Raw genomic sequence first — 26,473 nt, 5'->3', positions numbered from 1 at the left:
TAAAATATCTATGAGAGAGATGCTGTTATCTTCATTTTAAAAACAAGGAAATGGAGATAATGAGAGATTAAGCATAAATTCACGCAGAGGGAAAGAAGCAGTGGAGATGCATGTGCATCTTCTTGATGTCAACTCTTTCATGTCTAGAATCTAGCTGCAAGGAATTCTGGGAAGCAAAGTGTGGTTCTGGTTTTTTCAACTCTGCAACTCTTGAGGTCACTGGAAGGGAGATAGAGTGGCAACTCTGTGGTTGTCCTCCATATCTATCCGTGTGGGGCAGCTGCAGAGTCAGTGCTCATCACGGCAAAAAAGTCACAACAGCAGTCAGCTGTCATTCAAATCATCCAATCTGATCATCTGTTGCCCTAAGATTAGCCCACCACAAAACCCTATCAAAGCAATACAGATGGCGTCTAGATTACAGCTGACACACATTCCTGGTGAATGAAGCACAAATTAGTTTGTTGCCTGTGTTTATTTTATGAATTCAAAATTATAAACTTAATTTTAAGTTTGGTATTTCAAATGTATATATTTTGACAAATTTTGAAGGGTTTTCTTTAAAAACAAGCAAACCAACCCTGAATCATAATTAAAACCTCACTGAATAGAAATACTTTTCCATCATGTTTCAGGCCCAAACTCAACTGTCACCTGTTTTGTAAAGATTTTCCCTCTTTCATTGACTACTTTATTGTGTTCTCTTCTGTAAAATATTCATGTCTATATTAATTTGCTAGAATGTCATAACTGGGTAGTTTAAATAACATAAAATTCTCAGTTCTAGAGTTTAGAAATCCATGGTCCAGTGTCAATAGAGTTGATTTCTTCTGAGGCCTGTCACCTTGGCTAGTGGATGACTGTCTTCTTCCTGCATCTGCACATGGTCTCACCTCTGTCAGTATCTGTGTCCTCCCCATCCTCCTTTTCCTCTTCTTCCTTTTTGGTACTTGGGTATTGAACCCAGGCGTGCTTTACTATCGAGCCACATCCCCAGCCCTTTTTATTTTTTCTTTTGAAACAGGGCCTCCATAAGTTGCTGAAGCTGGCCTTGAACTTTTGATGCTCCTGCCTCAGCCTCCCAAATTGCTGGGATTATAGGCATGTGCTACTGTGCCTCATCCAAACTCCTTTTCTGATAAAGACACCAGTCATATTGGTTTAGGTCCACTCTTTATTTTTTAATTTTTAGTTGGAGATGAACCCAACACTTTTATTTATTTTTATGTGGTGCTAGGAATTGAACCCAGCACTTGCTAGGCAAGTGCTCTACCTCTGAGCTACAACTCCAGCCCTAGGGTCCACTTTCAGGACTTCACTTTAACTTATTTTTTAAAGACCTCCATCTCCAGTGTAGTCACAACTTTTTTAGGTACTTAAGGTTAGAACTTCAACATATGAAGTTTTCTTTATTTGGGGGAGGGGGAGGGGATACCATTCAACTCACAACAGTGGTCCTTTGCCAACTAGACTTTCATACTCTCAGCAATTTTCTTACCAGTTTACAGAAGCACATGGGGTAGGGTGGGGTGTGCCTGTTATGTTGCCAAGAGTGGTCTTGAACTCCTGAGCTCAACTGATCCCCCTTAACCTCCTGAGTTCTGGGGCTAAAGATCCATGCCACCATGCCCAGCTTACACAAGCAATTTTGATAAAAATATACTAGCCCTATGACTGTCAAACTTGCTGCTGAGAGTGTAGAACATGCCATCCCAAAATACGCTGCTTTGGCACATTGACTATTTTGAATTAAAGCTACATGAAACAGCAGCAGACACAAGTTCACTCTGATCTTCATGCTGTTTCTTAAAAGCAGGAAATGGAATTCCCAAGTGAAACATACCAACCCTGTATCAGAAGGAAAACGGCATGCTTATCATCGAGAATGGAAAGCTGAGGACAATGACCTTGTCTTCTAGTCACTTTTTCATCCAATTAACTAAGGCCAAGTCCCTTTGACTTGGCCCTTTTCGTAATTTACTATTCTTTGTTCAAGTCAGCATACATGTCCAACTCTAACCACATATTTGGTCTCATTTCCTTACCAGAGCTACACGAGAAGTTTTAATATTTAAACTTGTATGCTTTTCTCCCATTAATTCATCTTAATGTCAATTTAACTCTCAAACCCAGTCAAAAAACCCTAACAGGGGGAAGGTAAAGTTTAGCCTCCCCTCCACTGCAATTTTTAAAAAATCTAATTACATATTTTACATATAGGTGTTAAAATCGTTTTACATAGTTAAATATTCCCACCTTTCCTTTCATTTATACTTCTTAATCTTTGGAACTCTGGTTTCTTATTTTTTTGTTTATCTATTTTATCTATCTGTCCTTAAAGTATCTTGAGCTTATGGATATTATTCAGGTAAGCATCTAATCAGTTTTTATTTTTCTCAGTTTTTAATGATTTCAGCATCACCTTCTGAATGTACCTTGTTTACCTTCACCTGATGTGATGCCATGTTCTTTATAAAATGGTGTTATTATACAACTCTGTTGCTTTGTGCTCAAGATGAAGTGATAAAAAGATTAGCCTTGAGGCTGGGGTTGTGGCCCAGTGGTAGAGAACTTGCCTAGCATGTGTGAGGCACTGAGTTTGATTCTCTGCACCACATATAAATAAGTAAATAAAATAAATGTCCATCAACAACTAATGAAAAAAAATTTTTTTTAAAAAGATTAACCTTGGACATGAGAGAAAACTCTCCATTATCTGAGGAGGGAAGAAAGAAAAGGGAGGGTGTGTGTGTGTGTGTGTGTGTATGCGTGCGTGTACACACCTGTGTGTTAAGGAAGGGCCATGTGCAGAAACCGGAAGAGCCGCTGCCTGGCATGTCAAAGTGTCCTCCTATTGTGGAAGAAGAATTGGGAAGATACCTATCTCCCATCCATTTGTGGTCAAGGCCAGGTTGTACATTGCAGGCTCTGCACATCTGATACTCACTCAGGATTTTTAATCTGGAAGAAATGACACAGTGATGCTCTACTGAGATGATAGCAGTGTCTGCTGTCACAGTGTCCTTCCCAACTGTCATAGCTAAAGGACCATATGTACTTCTTCCTCCTTTGTTCTCAGCAGCTGCCTTTGTTCTGGTTCATTTTCCAAGTGTGGCCGTCAGACCTCAGGCCAGTACTGCAAACCTCCACTCTCCTTCTGTTATAATGATCAGAGTTTCTGGCACCTGCATCCAAGAACCTTAACTGACACTTAGGGGTGATGGGAGATTTGTAATTAACTACAGGTTTTTATCTCAGCCTTTTTATTAGCTTTTTGGCCTTGAACAAAATGCTTAAACATTCTAAACCCCAATTTTCTCATTTTATAAAATAATAATATATACCTTACAGGGGTGTTGTTAGAATTAATTAAAATAATAAGTGTAAAAGAACTTCAATAATATCTGCATTTTGGCCAGATTTTGATAAAGAAGTTATTCTTTAACAAAATGTTTTCCTGCATATAATCATGAATCAATGTAGGGCATCGGTCCCTATTTTACAGATTTGGAGCGAATACACAAGGAGTGAACGAATCTGGGGTTTAGATCCACATTTTCTGATTCGTGGTCCCATTCCTCTAGGGCCCTTGTTGAGAGAGTATAGATGGATATGAGTTTCATTGGGTGTTCACGGAAACCCCTAGGGAAAGGTTATTTGGAGGAATGATTAGAAATCTATGACCAGAAAGATGTCTTTTTGAATCCTATGATTGTAGTGAACAGGAGGAGAAGGTACACCTGGTATATGCCTGGGTCAGAGGGGAAAGCAGAACAGACAGGGGTATAGAGTAATGGATGGCATAGAAGAGAATAATTGGCTTTTTTTTTTTTTTTTGGTACCAGTGATTGGACTCAGGGACACTCAATCACTAAACCACATCCCCAGTCCTATTTTGTATTTTATTTATAGACAGGGTCTCACTGAATTGCTTAGGGCCTCGCTTTTGCTGAAGCTGGCTTTGAACTCACAATTCTCCTGCCTTAGCCTCCCAAGTCACTGGGATTACAGGCATGCACCACTGCACCCAGCTAGAATAATTGACTTTTAAGCACCTGAAAATGAAGAAGAGTATGGGGTTGACTGACAGAATTAGGCATTTCAAAGAGATCATAGACAATATGGGCTAAGGCTAAGCTGTTGGATGGGACTATGGAGATATTACCTATATTTAAAGATACCACACTGGCACCCAGTCTAGTTACTCAGGCTTATCTGTATCATCAAATTGATGATGATTTTAAAGCACTTGCTTCCTTCACAAAATTCAATGTAAATAAATAGAATACATTAATAATATATTTCATTACATATGCTGTATAATACTTTTCACTAATTGCCATTAATTTTCTAAATGGTAATATTCCTAGAAATGGAAGACCATAATAATAATAATTTCTGAAATCACCCCATAAAGATAAAGGCAAGTCCTGATTTTTAGAACATTTTTCTATTGATCACTGAAAAAAATGAATAGCTTTTCTGACACATGTAAGTGCACAATTAAAGCAGTTAAAAAATCTAGCAATACAAGTAATGTAAAGCTATTTCCTACTATATAAGAATAAGAAGCATATCTGAAGTGGTTCAGATTTTTTTTATTTCCAAGTTCAGAAGTATAAATGAGCTCTGCGCCTCATGGGTTCACTTAGCTCCAAAGTCACAAGTTAATGCTGCTGAGCACATTATTTGAAATTAACTTTGGAGGTCAATCAATGAAGACAAGGCCACAGGAGAAAAACTTCTGTGATGCTTTGCAAAGTCTCTTCTGTATCTTCTTGGAATAATATGATGAAAATGCAAAAGAATTATTTGGAAAATATGTGACTTGTTTTCCTTTTGCTAAGTTTTTGAAATTTTATTTTCCACATATTTTAATGAAAATTCATTAATACTGTGCCTGCATCATCAAAACATTATGATTTGATTTTCTTTTCTTCTTTTGTGTAAGGCCAAAAGAAAATTGACTACTTTGACAACCTTACATTGGACTCCAGGAACGTCAGCAATAACATGACCTTTGTGACCAAATTCAGTCACAAGAACTTCATCATTTCCTTGGTAAAGTCTGAGCAGCTGTCATTGCTTGATTGTGAAGTATGGCAGAATTTGGCTGTTTGACTTTTTCTAGTACAAAGGAAAAGTGCACAGGAAGTGCCTCCAAAAGAACTGGCCTTAAGGACTGTGCCCTGATGTGTTTTCTTGTACCATTTATCATGCCACCTCTGGACCCATTGGTGGCTAAAGAACTTGGTCCAAATGGTACAAAGTCCTCAAATACTGTCTGCCCTGCCAGCACCGCAGGCCTGTACAAAAAGGCAAATCAGGACAAAGGGAGGTTTGATGTCTAAACATGATCTTAGTGAAGGTAGCAGCTGTCAATTTTTGTCACTTAGCTCAACTTTACCCTTCAATATCTGTTCTGTGAAAATGGGCAGGACCCTGTCAGCTTTTCTGCTTTGCAGGAAGCACTGGATTAGGTTCTGCACTGGCAAGACACTGCATGAAGATCTCCTGGTCCGATTCTTCCGATCATCTGCCCACTCAAGCTGAAGCAGTGCTGGACTGTATGACAGTCCCTTGAGGTGGAGGTAAGAGGTCTCTGGGGACCACAACTTCTTTGCCAGTGGATATATCCACCCCAGCTGCTGGGTGTGGGCCAATGACAACCCTCCCAGTTGCCCCTTGGTAAAGAATTGCTTTTGACCACACAGGAGCTGCTGTGACCTGCCTGGTAGGCTCTGCCACATTCTCACTACCTTCCGAGGACTGGCTCAGGGGGCAGGGACAAAAAAAGGCTGGTCCTGTCTCCTCAAGAGAACCGATTCTACTGCAATTTGTGCTCCCGAATATCTCCATGGGGTTAGCCTGAAGGTAGGTATTATGGTTTAGATGTGGTGTCTCCCAAACACTCATGTGTAAAATAATGCAAGAGTGTTTAGAAGTGAAGTGACTGAGTTATGACAGCCTTAGCCTAATCAGTGTCTTAATCCCTGAGAAGGATTTACTGGGTGGAAACTGCAGGCAGGTAGGGTGTGGTTGGAGGAGGTGGGTCATTGAGGGCATACCTTTGGGGTATATTTTGTCCCTGGTGACCAAGCTCAGTTTTGCTCTGCTTTTTGGTTGTCATTTCCTGAGCCTCTTTTCTCCTCTACACCTTTCCACCATGATGGTCTGCTTTACTTCAGCCCAGGGTAATGGAGTAGGTCATGTTTGGACTGAGACCTCTGAAACTGTGAGCCCCAGATAAACTTTTCCTCCTCTAATTGTTCTTGTCAGGTCTTTTCATCACAGCAGTGAAAAAGCTAAGATACCAGGCCTCAGCTGAGTCCTTTCTTGCTGAGCTTCATTCCCGTCTCATTCTGCTTTCCTCACTTTGCTTCTCCTGTGAGCACTTCTCCAGCAAAGCTCAACAAGAATTTAACAAAGTTTAACAAGAAATCTCATCTCGTAGTGTGTGCAAGACCTGGGTTCCATCCCCAGCAACCCTCCCTGCACCAAAAAGAATTCTCATCTCAGATTCTGCTTTTCTTGGAAGCTTGATAACATGGATAGCATGTCAGAACCGACAGAAGAGAAGTCCTCTGAAGGCAGGAGCACCCCAAAGAGGAAAGTGGGAGAAGACAGAACTGGAATGTGACTGTTGTTCCTGTTCCCAAACTCAGCAGTCACAATCTACTCTTCCTTCACATACGCTAAGTACTCTACCCTGAGCTACAGTCCCAAGTTCCACATTATATCACTGTAAAAACATCAGAAGTGTTGGATTAGCAGCTCACCCTGTTCCAGTTTGAATCTTTACTAATTGCATCTGCAGCTATTTCCAAATAAAGTTACATTCAGAGGTCCTGGGGTGAGGACTCTAAGGTACCTTTTGGAGGACACAGTTCAACCTATAACAACTCTATCAAACACGATGTCTCAGGTCTCCTTCCTGGAGAAAGCTATCAGAGCTGGTGCAGTTCTCCTCCTCTGCATTTCTACAGCACCTAACTCTGCGAGGACACCAGTCTCTATCCCAGCATCTGCCAGAACACCATAATCCTCCTCCTGCTTCGATTTCCCCTTAGACTGCAATGTCTTCAGGGCAGCAGCAATTTATTTTTGTGTCCTCAGTGCCTGATTATAAAATCTGCCAGAGTCTACTCACTAAATGTTTGTCGATTAAAAGTTCTAGATTTCCAAACACCATCTAGGTTCAGATTGTTGGACCTTTAACGAAAACACACTGAGCCTCACCATCCACATGGTTCTGTTGTGAGTGGAGGGCGGGCCCCAGTGCTGTGGTTTGAAAAGCATTAGTTTCCATCCCTCTTGTTGCTTTTCCCTCTTTGAAGGCATGGGGGCCCACCTGGATCCCCCAAATTTGTACAAAGTTTACTTTCAGCTGAAGGCACTTGAGATTCCACAGATGCAGAAAGAAGGCTTCTCAGAGCTTCTCTTATCTAACAGGAAACACTTTCAACAAACGAGGATGCCATAGATTTCTTCTTTGGGGCAGGTCAGCTCCCAGGAGAAAAACTGAAAGTGAACCCTCCTTAAGTGCCCTCTCCATGGGAGTTTTATGGACTAAGAAGATGAAAGACCACTCACACCTGTATAGATGCCCATTATCACAAACTTGCCAATCTGCCACTTTTTCTCCTGAAACTTCGCTTTTCTTCCCTGAAGAAACCTATTTGTTCTTGCCATAGAAGCCTTTTCTTCCTTCTCCCTTTTGCTTATTAAGCTAGAGACATCGTAAACCTTTAATTTTAACTATTTAAGAAGCCAACTACTCACTGGGCAAGGTGGAGCACACCTGTAATCCCAGTGGCTCAGGAGGCTGAGGCAGGAGGATCTTGAGTTCAAAGTCAGCCTCAGCAAAAGTGAGGTGCTAAGCAACTCAGTGAGACCCTGTTATCTAAATAAAATACAAAATAGGGCTGGGGAAGTGGCTTAGTGGTCAAGGGCCCCTGAATTCAATCCCTGGTACCCCACCAAAAAGAAGCCAACTACTTTTTTTGTTGGCTCCTGTGTGCATAGTTTTCTCCTGGTAATATATTTTGTCAGTTTAATTCACAGGACCCAGGGGCTGGGGAGATAGCTCAGTCTGTAGAGTGCTTGACTTGTAAGGCCCTGGGTTCAATCCCCAGCACCAAAAAAAAAAAAAAAAAAAAAAAAAAAGAAAAAAGAAAAAAACATAAAACCAAAAAACAAATTCACAGGCCCCAGCTACAGAATATAACATGTAGAGGAAAAAGTGTTTCCTTTCTTACAAAGCCTTTGGAAAAGAGCCCATTTTTAAAAATTTGTGACTTATATATGTACAAATACAAATATCCTGGAATATTAACAAAGATTGATGATTCTGCCACAAAAAGTTTTATTCATTATTGCTGTCATCAACTTCTAGCAACTGCTTCAATATCTAAACCACAGATGTCCCCAATGACCCCTCTCTCCATGCACAGGACTCACAGTACAAGCAGGTACATTGTTAAAATATATCTGTTTGCAAGGGTTGACAGAAAGAATGCATACTAAAATGTCAGCATGAGCTATTTCTGGATAGGGAAGCTTTAAAATTTCCTTTCTTGCAGCTGTCTTTATTTTGTAAGTTTTTGCCAGCAACTATTAATTTTATCATAATAAAACTTTGTCCTCCACAATAAATATTAACTTGAAAACAAAAGTAAGTGATTAAAAGCTACAAGAGGTATACTCCCGATCACTTTCGTTTGCTGGTATTTTTACCTTTTTTTTTTTTTTTTTTAACCTTCAATCCAGATTTAACATTGCTGTTTAAGCATTTATGCATATTCAGCATTCCTTGCTCTTTGGATGGTTATAAGTAGTAAAAGAGAAGTCTTTCCTTTGGGATTTTGCAATCTCTGCAGGGGTTCAACCTTTGCCTCATAACCTGAAGTTAGAGCTCATTTTATTTTACTTTTTGCAATTGCACAGCTAATCACTACTTTTTACAGCCAGGGGAATTATTTTTATTAAGCAAAGTTCCTACTAATGAAGGATGAAAGAGCTTAAAAAAAAAAAAAAAGAAATGAGCTATATTAGTTTTCCATCGCTGTTACAAATACCTGAGGCAATCAACTTATAAGAAGAAAATGTTTATTTTGACTTGCAATTTTGGAGGTTTGGGACCATGATTGATTTGTCCCATTGCTTTTGAGAAGGTGGCAAGACACATGGTAGAACCAAGTTGCTCACCTCATGGCCAGGAAGTCAAAGAGAGAGAGAGAGGAAGGGACCAGGGTCCCACAATCCTCTTGGAAATCATGCCCCAATGACCTAAAGTCCTCCTGAAGAATCCACCACCTCTCTAAAGTGCCGTTCTGGAGACTAAACCTTTAATACATGGGTCTTTAGTGGGCATTTAAGATCCAAACTATAGAACTAACAGAATGATATAAGAGAGGAAAGGAAGATCTTTTCCTCACTTGTCACAAGGTTCACAGCTGACACTCTAACAACAACAAAAACAACAAAAAAACTGATTAGCAAGAGAAAAGCATAGCGAATTTGCTTTCTTGAATAAAGTTTTATGTGACACGGAGTCTTCAGAAATGAACGCTGCATTCTTGTACTGCAGTTGGATGAAGAAAAGATAGTTGTGGAGAAGCCGACAAGGGGGTTGATCTAATGCTAGTAAATGGAGGTAACTTTAGTGAAGCCTGTTCGTTCAGATTCAATCTGTGTCTTCACTCCTTCCTTCTGGGGGTGGAGTATGGGTGGGAATCAGGTCTGTTGAGAAGCATTGGCCTAGACAAATTATCAAAGCAAGCAGACCAAACCTTGAGTTGGGCCTAGACAGGGACCAGGCTTCCAACACGCCTTTGGCTCTCCCGTAGCTCCAAGCCCATCTGATGTGTGCGGCAGGAATGTTAGTGATGTGGGGCCTGGCCACTCCTCTTCACTTACAGTCCTCTTAGAGGACAATAGCTCTACTCCCTATGGACCTGCTTAGCGGCCAGTTCCTTTTCTTTTTTTGTAATGGCATCATGATTTTCTTTTCCAGTCCTTATGATGTGAGAAGGAAGGTTTGATTGTAGGGGTGAAGGGAAATTTCCCCTACACCCTCTGAAGATTCACTGAAATAAATTGACAAAGACAAATTGGAGAAAAGACACCCACATTTACACACATGCCTGGGGGCAAGCCCAGGGGGTCATTACCTATGAGTACAACGTGATTCACAAGATTATCTACCCCTTTCTAAAGGGAGGGGCAGAATGAGGACTATAGATAACTTTAAGGGGGTCACAAATTATTTTTAGGGAATGAATGGTCCTTGGAGACAGAAATTAGCTTGAAAAATGATTCTCATTGGAACTTGATTGAACCCAAGCAACAGACATCATCTTGAAAGGGAAGTCTGTCCAGTGTGTGTCTATCCCTCTGTCTTCTTTTCTTGATGGACAATGAGACTTCAGGGTAGAAGCAAAAGCAGTTGTGTTCCCTTTTGCCATCTGGTCTTAATGCAAATAAGGGGATTCCAGAGAGTCTCTCCCTGTGCTTATAAGGGAAAGGAACAAGTTTTCTTTATATCAAATTGCTCAGCATACAAAAAAGTGCCATATTTTGGGGATACCATTCTTTGAGACTCATTGTGATCTAAACCATTGTAGCTCTGGGGGTTGTCTTATATTCAAGACCTTGTCCATCACTGTAATTCACTGTTCTAGTCATCATGAAAAGGATGAAAGAGATGTTCTTTTCATATGGTTTTGCCTGTGAGGACATGAGCCTGTGGACTGCTATTTTGCCACCATCATGGAAGCAGTTCAGAGGAAAGCAGAATTATGATAAAGGAGATAGTATCCTGCGAACCAAATTTGAGCCCTAGATCTAGCCAAGCCTAAAGACATTGCTTCCAAATTATTAAAGCCATTGTTGGGAACTGACAAAGATTCTTGGCTTGACCAAACTTTAATCAGGCTCCTGAACCTTCTAGGATCATCAGTGCACTTTTTTGTAAAATTCTGTTTTAGGACTGGGCACAGTGGTACATGCCTGATGTCCCAACTTCTTGGGTGGCTGAAACAGGAGTATCCAAGTCCAAGGCTAGCCTCTTCCCTCCTATGTCAAATTAAAATAAAAAAATCTAGGGATGTATCTCAGTTAGTCCCTGGGTTCAATCCCCAGTACCTAAAAATAAAATTAAATTAAAATTTTAAAAAATCCAATTTTAGCGAGAACTCAATTTAAATTTCTCAGTTTAGCAAGAAATTTTATCTATGATATCTGATCAACCTTGTTATTTGATCAGGAGCCTCATCCTCTGTCATCCCCAAGATAATGTCTGATGACCCTGTGCTGCTTTCAGCAAGTATCCTGTTAGGTTGGCTTAGCCAGAATTCCCCCTTACCCTTATGTATCCTCTTAGTAATTTTCTATCCACTGACCCCCACCCTGATTCTTGTCTGTAAATTCTTCCTTGCCCATGCTGTACTTGGAGTTGAGCCCAATCTCTCTTTCCCAGTGTAAAATCCCATTACTGTGGTCCCCATAACTATTGAGATGGGTCCTGCATAAAATCTACCTTATGAAAGAGTTAGGCACACATCACCTCAACATACGCCATTCTGGCATATTTATTTTGAATTAATAGCCCTCAAAAAACAGCAGGTGCAAGATCATTCTGACCCTGGCAACCAAAGAGGATTGCAAGTTTGAGGTCAGCCTTGGCAATTTAGCAAGACCCTGACTCAAAATTAAAAACAAACAAAAACAAACAAACAAAAAAAAAAAAAAAAACGGTGGGGGTGGGGGTGGCAGTCCTGGGGATATATCTTAGTTCTAAAGGCCCTTGAGTTCAACCCCCAGTACTGGAAGAAGTAGGGAAATTACCCTGACTTTTCTTTGTTTCTTTTATTCCACTGGAGATAGGAGGTTTTGTTGATGATGCTGTGGGTAGGAAAGGCCCCCAGGAGTCCGGAGGCTGAGTCAGTCAGCAAATGCATTAAGGCCTGGGCACATGGGGCAGGTTAGGACACATTTATCTTCTCAGGATTCTGTGGCTCCTTCCTTGGGGAAGGGAGAAGGCAACTTGGGGGACAATTCCAAGAGCAGCAAGCGCAGGGGTTAGAGATGGCTGAGAGCCCCTAACCTGAGAGGAGGCACCACAATAGGTTACAACTTTGTGGAAAGCTAAATGACTGGTCAGTAGCAGAAAATGGGTGAGATGGGGACACTGGCTTGGCCTCTTAAGGTGGGTCAATTTTGGCTTGGGTGAGCTCATGAGAATACCTGGTGTCCCCACGCAGAGTTGGGTAGGACCCAAAATCCATTTCCTGTGGGCCTCCTTAAGGAAAAAAAGGCATTCAGGGAGCCCCCCCGGTATGCGTGCCAAAATTAGTCCTTAAGGCACAGCTGGTACGGGGGTCTCAGGGGAAGCCTCCAAGCTGAGGGCCAGGGTCATGAGAGGATGCAGGACCACCCACGCCTAACTGGCGTGGGGTTCAGCACAGCCCAGCGAACACCTCCTTGACTCCGTCCTGCTGCGGGGCCGAGCACTCGACGTAGCGCACAGCATGGATCTGCTTGGCCAGTGCCTGGCCCTGCTGAGGTGTGATGGGCGCTTGGCCTTGCCCCTTGAGGTGCCCTAGGTTATCAGGCTGGGCTCTCAGGTCCTTCATGGTGCCCACCAGGAGGACGGGCACATCAGGACAGTGGTGGCACACCTCTGGATGCCACTTGTGCCTCAGGTTCTTGTAGGAGTGTGGACTGGCTATGGAATACAGATGACAAAGACTGAGGGTAGGAGAGTGTGTGGAGGCGGTCGTGTTCCTCCTGGCCCGCAGTGTCCGCAGGTTCAGGTTCACTGTGCGCCCATGAGCTGTACTCTGGGGCTGTAATTGTCCAACCGTGTGGGGACGCCGCACTCCTCGGGGAAGGCATTGGTTGTGTAGCGGATGAGCAGGCGCATCTCGCCACAGCCCATCTCTCACTTGATGCTCTGTATTGTGAGTAAAGCTACGGTAGCTGCGGCAGAGTTCCTGCCTCTTCCCTCCTGCTCTGGATGCAGTCACCTGGTGCCTTCTCTGCTGCCAGGGATCTGGGGGTAGCCACGGCTCCAGAAAGAGGTCTTGCTTGTGTTCCTCTCTCTCTCTCTCCCTCTATTTCTCTTTCTTCTGTTTAAAAGCAGGAGATGAAGCTCCCATGTGAAAGAGGCTCTCCCCATACCTGAAGGAGAGTGTCATTCTTATTATGGAGGATGGTAAGTTGAAGCCCAGGGAAATATATGCATCTAACCTTATTAACCTTTATCTTTCTGGCCATTTCTTCACCTATTTAACTACCCTAGCCCAAGCCCATTTGCTTTATTACATGTTTGCAATTTACTATTCTTTTTTATTTATTTATTTTTTGTGGTGCTGTGCTGGGAATTGAACCCAGGGCCTTATGCATATGAGGCAAGCACTTTACCAACTGAGTTATATCTCTAGCCCCACAATTTACTATTCTTTATAAATTCAGTATATAAGTGTTTGCCTCTAACTTCAACTTGGGGTCTTTATTTCCCAGTAATATCCCCTGTACCATGTAAAACTTGTATTGAGTATATTTGTAAGTCTTTCTCCTATTTAATCTGTCCTATGTGTAGGGAGGTTTTAAATTTTATTTTCTCCCTCTGACTGCTTGATAATTTTAGCTTACAAAATGAATAGACAATAGAGAGATTAACGGGGAAAAAAAAAGTAAAAAAAGATTTATGCCTAAGCATAGGGGTCATGCAAACAGTATGAGGCTCACAGAGGGGCGAAGTGGCTGACCCTTACACAGCCAAACCCAGGGAGAGGGGCAGGGGCTTCTGGAGGAAGGGAGGTGGCACAGGCTGTGGATGGCGGGGGTTGGGGGGAGAACTGCACAGCAAGGGGTGTCTGTTTTGCTCATGAGGCGTCCCAGGTAACTGCACCTGTGGTCACTTCTGTTTGGGCTAGGTGTCAGACTCCCAATTTCTCTTTCTGTGAAAAGAGCTCTCCAAGGAAGAAAGGGGGACATTGGAAAGCTTGTAGCTATCTGCTCTTTGCTTCACTAAAGGAGATTTCCTTATAGACATAGATTTCTTTTTACAAAAGGACAAGTTTTCAGAACCTTTCTTGTGTTTACAGAAGTCTACAGTTTCTTTGAATAACCAACCTGACATGTGCCAAAGAAATCTGTTTCATGATGGCATATTTTGGGGCCCCACATGTGCCAATTTAGTTCTCAGATAAAAACAAAGTAAAACAAAACAAAAAGGAAAAAAAAAAACCCAATCTTGTAAGGATAGAGGTATATAATGTACCACTTTTCAGTTCTTAGCTTGGTCTCTGTAACAGAAAACAAATTAACAAGAGGGGGAAAAAAAGTTGAAGCTTAATACCATGAATACTTCCTGTGTACATGGGAGATAATCCAGAGAAATGAGTAACTAGAGTAGACCACAAAGAGTTTAAACTTCAGGTTTAAATACCACTGGTTTTTGAAACAAGGAAAGCAGGGTGTGGGAGAAGCCTGGTGAGGATGAGATGACCAGGGAAAGCACCACAGACTCAGGTCAGGCTTGCCATGGAGATTGAGCCAGTGCCTTCTCCTTTGAGAAGGGTCTCGTGTTGCAGTGTCCTCTTCCTGGTGCGGTGGGGGAGACACGCTTACAAGTGGAGATTTCCCTTATAGATGTCAACTTCTCCTACAAAAGGGCCATTTTCCAGAGCTTCAGGGACTGAAGTTTCTCAAAGTGACTAGATCAAAATAATTGTTATCCCAAAGAGGCATATTTTGGGGTAGCATGTTCTGTACTCCTGCACTCATATCTTAGGTGGCACATCTGAGCCCTGTAGTAGCAAGGACTTAGACTCTTCACTTTGGTCTGCAAATGTTTGATGAGTAAAAGCAGGATTAAAGACTTGGTGTCTCAACCTTCATTTTGCATCTACCTCCTATGCTCTGAGTTGCCTTGCATTCCAGGAAGAACAGGTCTGATTAATAAACTTCTTGTGAGGAGTTGAAGCCACCCCTCCATCCCAGGCAACAGCAACTTTTTTATGCTGACAAGGCCCTGCCTGACCCAATCCTGAGATCATGGAGCAGACCAGATCTCAAGATCATTTTCTTAGGCAACTGTTGAAAGCCTCCAGCTAGGCATACCCCACCCCCTGCCCTCATTCCCCTTTCTATAAAACCTCAAAGTTATCAGCTCCTTGAAGACAGGGCTAAGGACATAGGACCCCTTGTCTTCTCATTGTAACTACACTGACTAAAGTTCTTTTCATGTTTTGCACCATTACCTTTCCTGTTTGGTTTTTTGGGTGAGTGGTGAAACCTGATTTGTTGACACCCAGAGTCAGGCCTCTGGCCCACTTACTGTGCTTTGACAAGCATCATTGAACAATATTTTCTGTAACAGAATTTAGTGTGTAGCTGGCATGCAGTATTCATAGACCCTCCAGGCCTTCCCTTCTTCCAAGCAGATCAGAGAGATGAAGGTAGAAGAATTAGATCTTTCACATCCTCTTCTAATCCCCCTTAGTTCTGTGCTGACCCCTCCTCTTAAATCCCTCTCCCTACCACTTTTGATGTAGTTATTTATGAGTTTGCTTTGTTTCTGCAGCTAAGTAGCATGTTTCCTAAGGACCACAGGTATTGGGCTCACCTTGATATCCTCTGCAGCACACAGAGAACCCGCAATAAAAAGCAGGAACTACATGCAGCGACTTCCAATGAATATCAGCCACGGTCTACCTGTGTCTTAAGTTGATGCTTTTCTGGTTCCCACAGTAAGATTCAAGGAAAAATTTCAGCAGCATTCAGGTTCTGGAAGCTGGGCCTGCTTCTTTGCATCCTGGACTCCATTTTTCTCTGCATTCCTCACTCATATTTATGAACACACACCATGGTCAAACAGCTCAATCATCCCTTCCTTGGCTAGCCAGCCCATGTTTCTTTCTTTCCTACTGTTCTTGAAAGCTACCAGAATATGCCATCCCAAAACATGACTTTCTGGTTTGTGGATTATTTTGAACTAAAGGCAACTAAGAACCGGCAAACACAGGAAAAGCTTTTTACCTCCCCCTAATTATCTAAAAACAAAGGTCATATATATATGTAATTTCCATCTTTAAAGATGTCTCTGTACAGAGCTATCCAACTCTTATCACTGGACTCTTATCTGTGTAACAAGACAGCGCTATGTACCATACATTTCTTCCCCTCCTTTTCCATAACCCTCTTTCCTGCTCAGAAGTCCCAAACCTCTTTTCCTTTTAGACTCAGATTGTATATATTCATCAATCATCCAGTCACTTCCTGAGTCACAATTTTCTTGATGAACTTTTAAATCTACAGCTGTAATTAAAACTGTTTTTTTAAAAATTTCTTGTTAGTCTGTCTTTCATCAGTTTGATTTGTGGGCTAGGGGGGTAGAAGAGAAAAGATTTCTCCTCCTCTACATTCTCAAAACACTATTCTCTGTCCTGTGAAAGAGTTTAAGGATGACTGGCATTGGAAAAACCCTGATAGTGACAAGGAAGACCAAGCCATGCTATTTATTTTATCAGAGAGGATCCAGTATGGAAAACAGCTCATTTTTGATAATTTGAAGAAATTTGATGTAGGGAATCACTATGGTTTAGAACACAAAGGACCCTGTGTTAAAGGCTGGTGGCACTATTGAGAGGTGGTGGAACCTTTAGGAGGTAGGGCCTGGTGGAAGGAAGTTAGGTCATTGGGGGATAGGCCCTTGAGGGGCATATTGGCATCCTGGCCCTTCCTCTCTCTCTCTCTGTCTCTCTCTGTCTCTCTCTCTGCTTCCTGTCTGCCATGAGGTAAACAGACAATGCTTCCACCATGATGTACATGTTGCTATAGGCCCAAAGCCAGGGGGCCAAGTGAATATGGAATGAAATCTCTGAAAACATGAGCCAAAACAAATCTTTCTTTCTTCTGAGTTTATTATCTTAGGTATTTTTGTCACAGCAACTGAAATCTGACAAACAGTGGGAGTAATTACCATATAAAACACACAAAAGTGCTGAAAAAGTTGAAAAGCCAAGCAAAGGAGGGGGGCAGGTGGCGCAAACAAGATGAGAGCAGCAGAAAGCTGCAGTTACCTGTAGGGCTAGAGAGAGCAAGGGAGAAGAGGGGATTAGGAGACCAGAAACCAGGCCCAGCACTATTGATGGCAATGAACCACAATGGAGCCTGTAGAGGGGATGAGCTCACTAAGGAGCTATCTCACAGGAGCTGGAACCTTGCAAGACACATAGCCCGAGAGGCTGCCCAGTTTCCTGCAGCGTCTCCCATTGACCTGATGGGGAGGGGAAATTTTTCTTTTATCCTCTTAGGTCTAGTGGTTGGGTGCCTGTGAAATTAATTGAAATAAGACATGTAAGAGTAACGTCAGTTTTTGTGTGCAACACACATACATGGAAGAGTGCTTAGTAACGAGCAATTCAAATTGGTGTTAGAATTTGGGGTTTACTATCCAGCTTCACTGGGGAAAGGGAGTGGGAAGAAAAGGCTCCCAAGGAAGAACAAATAGGTTTTCTTCATAAGGACAAGTGGAATATCAGGAGATTGAAAGAGAGATAAGAATGTTCATGCAGGTGTGAGTGGACTGTCTTCTTCCTTGCCTTTCGCTTCCCTAAAAGGGACTTTATGGTAGGATCACTACTATTCTCTCTTTTAGCAGTAGACTCATCTCTAAAGAGGAGATTTATGACAATTTTATTTCTTAGAAGTTTCTGCTTTTTATCAGACAAGAGAAGCTCTGAGAAGGCTTTTTAAAATTTTTTCTGCATCTGTTGAATCTCAAATATCTTCAGCTTAACGCAATCTTTATACCAATTCTGATGTTCCAAATGGGTCCCCATAGGCTAAACTGAATACCAGTTGGGCAAGTGGGCTTGGAAATGCAGATGTCCAGACTCCAGTCCATGCACCTCAGAGAACACTGGAGCAGGGAACGGGTCTGAAAACAGACAACCATCCAGCCCATCTCTTCTTCTGTTGTCATCTGTGGTAGAGCTTTCCCATTTGCTTCTTCTAGAATCCTCCATTATGAAGGAAGCAATGCTTACCCCTCCAAGAGCAAGCACAATATTTACTCCTGGGTCTACTTAAATCGATACCTTGATGATACTGCCTAAATAACAAAAAGAGCTTTTTATTAGAGAGACCTCCACTATCCCCAACAGTCACACACATGAAATTATTAACTTATTTGGGTTTATGAGATATGGAATAGAAAGAACTCTTTTCCTTCCAAGTCACTTTAATTACCTGTGGAACAATTTCCTTGAAATTCCTTGCAAAGATCAGTCAGGGTAAGTTACCAGTGGTAGGATCCATGCTTCTCATTCAAGAGAGATCACTGGAGTTTATTATGGATGAGTGGAAATATGGAATGGGTTTCTCTGATCTTAGCCTTCCTAGTGGCCCGTATCAGATCTTGGAATTCCATAACCATTATTTGTGAATGAAACCACTAGCTATTAAGAATCAGTAGCACACCAATTATGCATTTGGAATAAATAATCAGAAAGATTCTTATTGCTAAATTGACAAGAAAGGTAGTTTGATGGCAAGTTAGAATATTCTCATTTTGTAAGAAAAGACAACAACAAAGAACATATAAGCTTGTGGGAAAGTCAGCCTCCCCTGAAGTACAGGCTGCCCACAGCAGCAGAAGGGCAAACTCAGCAACTGCCAACTTAATTCTGCGTGTGGCATTATTTAATGGGACATACATCAGACCATTTTTACTTTTTTTCTATGTATGGACTTATGCCCTCTTTTTGTATAGTCCTCAAGGACATTCAGCTTCTCCTGAAATAACACATGTTCTTCCAGCCCAACATCTTGGCAAAGGCAAGTTGTTTTGGCAGCAGGGCCATTAATGATAGGTGTTGGTGTAAGACTTGGCAGCCAGTGCTCCAGGGAAGGCAGTGACCTGATTCCTGATAGCTGTTAGAGCCTTGCTTCTCTGTGTTTTAGTTTCCCCAGCAGAGTGGCATGGACACCTCCATCATTAACATTTAATTTTTATTTAGAGTGTCTGCACAGGCTGGGACAACTAAAGTGCAGCCTGTTGCCTATAAAAGTTTAAGCCCTCTTGAAGTCATTCTGAACTGCACCTGCTCAAGGCCAAGTGATGGGCAGAGGGAGCTTTTCAAGGTCATTCCAGTTTCTAAAGTTTTCCTTCTGCTACAGGAGTCTTGAAAGATGAACCAAAGAGCTATACCAAGAGCCAAAATAACAGCAAAACCCCCTTCCTACTCTTTGGTAATTATACTGAGAAAAACAAAAACAAGAACTAAAATTAAGTTAAATTAGAGATCAAGACCCAGGTTTATAACACACGTTGAAAGAAATCAAACATTGATATTAGTGGTGACATGTTTCATTAAAGTGAGCTAAGTGGATAATTTCAACAAATATTGGAAGGTGACAAAGACTCTCTTCTCAAAAGAACTTTAGACAGACTCTTTTCAACTAAGTCTCAATTTTGGCTTATAAAAATGACAAACTCTTTCCACAAATAATTCGTCCCCCTCTGCACTTAAAGACTTGAATAAACACTAAAATAGCTTTCCTCTTTCTTTCTTTCTTTCTTTCTTTCTTTCTTTCTTTCTTTCTTTCTTTCTTTCTTTCTTTCTTTCTTTCTTACTTTCTTTCTTTCTTCTTTCTTTTGTTTTGGCAGTACTGGGAATTGGACACATGGGCACTCTACCACTGAGCTATATGCCTATCTCCTTTTATTTTTTATTTTGAGAGAGATTCTCACTAAGTTGCTTACTCTGGACTTGAACTTGTGATCCTCCTGCCTCAGTCTCCCAAGTATCTGGAATTACAGGCATGTGCCACCATGCCCAACAGAACAAATACTAACATAGTTTCTAAAAGCTCAAGTCTGGGGCTAAGGAAATGAACAGACACTTCACAGAAGAAGATGTACAAGCAATCAACAGATATACGAAAAAATGTTCAACATCTCTAGTAATAAGAGAAATGCAAATCAAAACTACCCTAAGATTTCATCTCACCCCAATTAGAATGGCGATTATCAAGAACACAAGCAACAATAGGTGTTGGCGAGGATGTGGGGAAAAAGGTACACTCGTACATTGCTGGTGGGGCTGCAAATTAGTGCAGCCACTCTGGAAAGCAGTATGGAGATTCCTCAGAAAGCTTGGAATGGAACCACCATTTGACCCAGCTATCCCACTCCTTGGCCTATACCCAAAGGACTTCAAATCAGCATACTACAGAGATACAGCCACATCAATGTTCATAGCTGCTCAATTCACCATAGCCAGATTGTGGAACCAACCTAGATGCCCTTCAATTGATGAATGGATAAAGAAACTGTGGCATATATATATACAATGGAATATTATTCCGCCATGAAGAATGATAAAATTATGGCATTTGCAGGCAAATGGATGAAATTGGAGAATATCATGCTAAGTGAGATAAGCCAATCTCAAAAAACTAAAGGACGAATGATCTCGCTGATAAGCGGATGAGGACCTATAATGGGGGGTAGGAAGGGTTAGCGTTAGGGTTAGGGTTAGGTTTAGGGTTAGGGATAAGGAGGGTGGTAAGAATGGAGGAAGGAAGGACTGTATAGAGGGAAAAGAGGGGTGGGAGGGGTGTGGGGAAGGGAAAAAATAACAGAATGAATCAAACAACATTGCCCTATGTAAACTTATGATTACACAAATGGTATGCCTTGATTCCATGTACAAATAGAGAAATGACATGTATCCCATTTGTTTAAATTAAAAAAAAAAAAAAAAAGCTCAAGTCTACACTCCTAGAATGAACCTACCCCCCTGTTAAAATGTCTGCCTGAGGAAGGCACTACCAGAATTGTTTGTTCCAGTCAAAGCTGTCAATAGGCCCCTGAACTTCCCCACGGGCCAGAGAGCAGTTTCTTTAGAAAGCTTGTAATCCTTTCTCCCTTTGAGATATTGGTCATCAATCAGGCAGAACTGCAGCCAGAACTGTCTTTTCAAGGACCTGAGAGCATTTCTGAAATGTAAACGTTCAGAGAAATAACTCTCAGTGTGAGTGACTTGCTCTGACTTACCTAGTTCCCTCCTAGCATAACAATATGAGAAATCTGCTTCCTCCAGACAGGTACCAATTAGCAAACCCAGTCCTTGCTTAAACCTCTCCTTGTTCTCCACCCTAATCCCTCATTTTGCCTCTAAAACACCTGGTCACCTCTGCCCATACGGAAGTTAAGCTCACTTCACACAGGACCTCTTCCCCTTCAGAGTGGGGTTATATCACAGAATATCCTTAGCACTTTAGGGTCCAGCTTTAATTTTGACAAAGATTAAATACACTTTGTCTGTCCTAGTTTAGACAGATCACAGAGCCAAGAAGGCCAAGGTTGTGCACTTATTCTCCATGTGGCTCTGCCTGTACTGTGGTCACTTGTGTGCACCTCTGTCGGGTGTTTCATGAATGCCTTTCGCTGATCACAGGGGAGACCAGATGAGAACACAGAGATGGCTCAGCACAAGCCACGCGTGATGTTTTTTGTGGTTTCTCATCGCCTCTTCTAGAACTCAAATATACAGAGGGTGTGGCTCACTGCCTCCTCTTTGTACACCTCAGCTGGAAGAGCCCCTATGTCTCCCTTCTGCAGATGCCCTTCTTCCTATGTCTCTCACCTTCCCAATTCTCCTGTCTTTTTAGCATCTAGTTCATGGTTCATCTCTGCCACCGTTCTTCCTGGAGGACTCTACCTCCCACTGTGCTCTGGTGCCTAGAGCATTTGTCCCTGTCTCATTGCCCGTGTCTCATTTCGTTCCTGTCATCGGCACATAGTCATTTTATTTGTGCCTTACTACTCTTAAAAGAAAAAAGGACCTCTTTTGTTTTCCACCAGTGTCTAGCATCAGGCAGTATACTGAAATTATTCAGTAAGATGTATTTAAATATTTTCATTGAGCTTTCAAATGACCTTGACAAATTTCAGCAAAATGATGTTGAACTCCATTTGTTGGGTGGACAATACTTTTATTACGACTCTCAAAGTGCTTACAAATGTACACAGAGTCAAACTAGTGTTACTGTGTTTTGTACAGAATGAGAAGTCTATTGCCTGTGAAAATTTCCCCAATTTTATGTGCTACCATACAGTAATATTGTATTTTGCCACAAAGGAGAATCATTTAGCATGTTACATTTTAACAGCTAGTTATTTACACTTAAATTGCTGTTAGGCTACATTTTCATAGCTTTATGCATCTCTCTTTATTATGAAAATATACTTTATGCCCATTTTAAAGAACAAAAAATTTATAAGATGTCCTAGACTAGATGGCTCATAAAACTCCTCAGAAGTTAAGGATTCAAATTTCCAGTTCTCTGCAGTAATTGGATCTTTTTTGTTGCTTTGCTTTAATCAATCAGGGATAGAACTTTTATATTTTACATAAGCAGTTGTTAGGATAAGTAAAAAGAAACCATTTCACTAGAGAAAAGTGCAATTTATAAAAATGGTAGGAATCCATCACAGTTAACTTCCATAAAGAGTTTTTAGAAATACAAAATACCCTTTCATGGGCATAATTGCTCATGTGCTAACATCCAGAAAGAATCCCCCAGAATGGTGATTTTCTAGTTGTGTTCCACAGAGATGCCAGAGAGCTATTTTCAGATGTATTAGTTCTTATTGCTGCTGTAACAAATTAGCACAAAATGCTGTGGTTTAAAACAATACAAATTTGTTATCTTACAATTCTGAATGTCAGAAATCTAAAAAGTTCTCACTAGGCTGACAACAGGTATCAGCAGGGCTGCATTTCTTTCTGTAGGTCCTAGAAGGGATTCAATTTCTTGCCTTTCCCAGCTTCCAGGCACTCTTCGTTCCTTGGCTCAAGGTCTCTTTCCATCTTCACAGTCATCAATGGCTGAGGAATCTTATGTCATATCATTCTGACTCTCCTGTCATCTCTTTCACTTACAAGGTCTTTGTGACTACATTGGGCCCACCCAGATAACTCAGGATAACCTTGCCATCACCAGTCACCTAATCGGCAACCTTAATTCCATCTGCAATCTAAATCCCTCTAGCTACATAACAGATTTATAGCTTCAGGTATTAGGTGGAAACCTGTTTGGGCAGGTAATTCTTATGGCTATCACCCTAAGAATCACACACATTTGAGTTAAATTCTTAAAACAGAAAAAAAAAAAAAACAAAATAGGTTAATTATTCAGAATATTCAGAAGAAATGAAATAAATACTCAAATGTATAATGTTCTGAAATTTAAATACCAGACAAGCATACAATATACAAGCATATTGTGTTGCCAGGTTACTCATTGGTTTTGGTACAAACTTTAAAGTTTCTAATGCTTTCTATGTATGTGCACATAACTAATTTTGGGGAAGTTTAACATCTAATGTGTTTGGCTCAGAATCCACCATTTCCTCCAAAATATTTGGCATTCTTGGTTGTCTGTGAAACTTAGCACCTAAGAATCCCTGTTCTCTGCTTTTGCTACTACCATACTGTGCTAACATGCTGAGGGCTTATGTCGGTATCTTTTCTTGTTGGTAGGAGGAGGTCATCCATTTTTTTACTCCTTTCTGGATCCCATAGAGCAACCCTCCTCAACACTGCATTAGCTTATGTAGAAAATACAACTTCTACAAAATGTGCTACTCTGTATCAACAGGGGAAAGAGAAAGACCTATTGGCCTGTATGCTCCATTTGGCTTAAACTTTAATCATCACAACTGTGTGTTAGTGCCTGTCTTCGTTGTTTTTTTTTTTTTTTTTTTTTTTCTCTCTATTATATACTTTGTGTTGGGGGCTGTGCCATGTTGATCACATCAGCAGGGAGGAGGTTAATTGACATAAGCACACTCAGGTGATTTTATCATCCACGCACACAATGTATGCGCATGTGTTCTCGAGCACTAATTGCCTGCTCAGAGCTTCTCGCCTAATCTTTGCGTAAGAGGCGTGGCCCTGCTCTCCACCTCCTGGAGGTGATATAAGCGTAGGCAGAGCAAGACAGACACAGCAGCCATTAGCAGAAAAGCAGCTAGACCCGCGGCAGCAGCGAGTAGGGGCAGCGGCAGAAGGCAGATCGCAGAACAGAGAACTGAGACACATCACTAGGGCACTTAGGTAGACACACCATTAGTTCACAGGATGCAGGACGCACCAGTAAGCAGCAGACCTTAAGTGAGGTGTAGCAAGTCTCTCTTCCTCTAAGCAAAGCCTGTCCTTCTCTCAAAGTCTCTCTTAAGCAAAGTCTCTCTCTCTCTCCTCTCAAAGCAAGTAAACCTCATTTCCTCTATCCTCTATAAATAAACAAGCAAGAAAGCAGTGCATTAAAGAGAAAGATAGAAGTGCCTCAGTTTCCACTCCACCACCCATAAGACCCATGCAAGTTGTTGCTGCAAGCGGTGACAAATATCCATGGATTTTGTACCGCAAAGAGCCAGCGACACTTTGGTTATAATTCTCGTTTATTTGTAATTATTTCATGGATGGAAGGGTAAACACATATGCTCAGACTGCCATCTTGATCCACTCCTTGCCAAACATTTGTTGGGTAGCTTGTGCTGCAATGCACACCATCAACAGAATTACCAATGTGATCAGGTGTGGGTCTAGGCTGTCACTTATTAATGGGGGGGGGGGTGTCCAGACAAGCCACATTTTCTTTGTAACATAGGGTAAAAAATGGCATCACGGCTTCTCACTCTCTAGATAGCCTGCATTTCCCTTCCTAAACAGACCTCTGCTATGCTTTGTCTAGTTTGTGCTGAAATTCTTTTCTATCGCGTATGCCAAGAACCACACTGGTCCTGAGTTGAGTTCCGCCTCTCCTCTGAGAACTCCCTGGACCCTTCTCTGCACATTTTCCTTCTCCTATGACATCTCTTGATGCCCAACATAGGGCTTCAAAGGCATCAACTTTGATTACAACAATTCCATGTTAAGGGGATGACAACGCAAGAATTTTAACCCATCTCTGCCACTGAGACCAGTGTTCTTTTTCTGGAGAACAGTCAGGATGAGACTTGATCCCTGACTAGGCAGTTATCACCCCTTGCCAGCCCGTAGCTCCATAGAAAATGGATCTTTACCCATTACCAATCCTTAAGATTAAGTGATCAAAGTTTGGAGATGGGAGTGTGAGCTAGGTAGGGATTTAGGATAGAGAGAAAGATACTAAATCTTAAAGGAAATACCCACAGACCATTGAGATGCAGAAAGCACAGTTGTCAATCTTGAGCAACGTGCCCTTGTAAAGAGGGAAATACACAAGCAGGGAAAACTGCACAAAACTGTGCAACCCCACCCTAGATCTGCCTCTAGTCTGATCCCTAAATAATCCTTCTGTTAATATTGGACCCCCTGCCCAAGGTGGGACTTCTCACTCTTGAGTAGCCTGCATTCTTCCTTGAATCTATATCTACCTTCCTAAATAAACCTCTGTTTATGCCTTTTTTAAAAAGTAGCATCTTAGATATCAGTAAGAAATCATCTAAATAATGCTGTCCAAAGTGTTGAGCACATGGCAAGCCTTCAATAAATGGAAGTTTATTGTTTACTGTTTATTAGTGAGAGTACCATAAAAAATATACAATTGCAATTATGATAATGTAGTATTGTTATCAAAGAAAATCAAGTATAACAATGCCTGTCTATAATGCTTGGTATTGGGATGGAGTTCAGAAGCTGCCGTGATGAATGTGTGGGAAGGTCCTTGAAAATGGAAGCATAAAGCCAAAGAAGGCTTTCCATCAGTCCTTTCTGAAAAAAATATCAGTATGGAGATTTGTTGAGAGACTAGCTAGGTTTTATAATTGACCAAAACTTGGGTATACTCCACAGAAAAGCTTTGTTTGGGTGGTGGTTGTTTAAGTTTATAGTGCAAAGCAAAACAAGTATGGCCATTAGAAAGAGCTTGATGGAATTAGGCATCCTAGAAATGGGCAGGTTGGCTTACAACTTAAAAAAGTTTAAAAAGGAAAACTTGATACCATATTGGAATTCCCAAAATTTTACTGTTTTGAAGCCTAATATGAAGGAACTATAAGTACATTTCTTGATGCATCAATGCAGCCAGATGACAGCATCAAAAATTTCAAATCTGAATCTTTTTTTTTTTATTTATCTTTTAATTTTTTACAGACTGCATTTTGATCCATTGTACACAAATGGGGTGCATCATTTTGTTTCTATAGTTGTACACGACATAGATTCATACCATTGGTGTAATCATACATGTACACAGGGTAATGATGTCTGTCTCATTCCATCATTTTCATACCCCCTCCTTCTCATTTCCTTCTACATAAAGTTCCCCCATTCTTCTCTCACTCCCCACCCCTCCCCCACCCCCATTACATATCATTCTCCACTTATCAGGGAAAACATTCGGCCTTTGGGTTTTGGGGCTTGGCTTATTTGACTTAGCATGATATTCTCCAATTCCATCCATATAT

The 26,473-nt window shown here is 41.4% G+C and overlaps 1 long non-coding RNA gene and 1 pseudogene across 4 annotated transcripts in view; one reads left to right on the top strand and one right to left on the bottom strand.

The window, feature by feature from the left end:
* The window catches only part of LOC306669394, a 70,626-nt gene that overhangs the window by 34,653 nt on the left and 9,500 nt on the right, over positions 1–26,473 (top strand). For all 3 annotated transcript variants that reach the window (XR_013766088.1, XR_013766089.1, XR_013766090.1), the window contains exons 2-3: positions 4,952–5,591; positions 5,715–5,874. This is a non-coding gene — a long non-coding RNA (uncharacterized lncRNA). The remainder of the gene's footprint in view (positions 1–4,951; positions 5,592–5,714; positions 5,875–26,473) is intronic.
* LOC306669267 (rho-related GTP-binding protein RhoG-like) lies at positions 12,415–12,925 on the bottom strand (annotated as a pseudogene). Its single transcript has one exon. The product of its transcript is annotated as a rho-related GTP-binding protein RhoG-like (transcript).

This window comes from Sciurus vulgaris, assembly GCF_902686455.1.
Source record: "Sciurus vulgaris genome assembly, chromosome: 9".
Taxonomy (NCBI): Eukaryota; Metazoa; Chordata; class Mammalia; order Rodentia; family Sciuridae; genus Sciurus; species Sciurus vulgaris.
The sequence above is the reverse complement of the archived record's forward strand: the minus strand, read 5'-3'. Positions and strand labels throughout refer to the sequence as shown.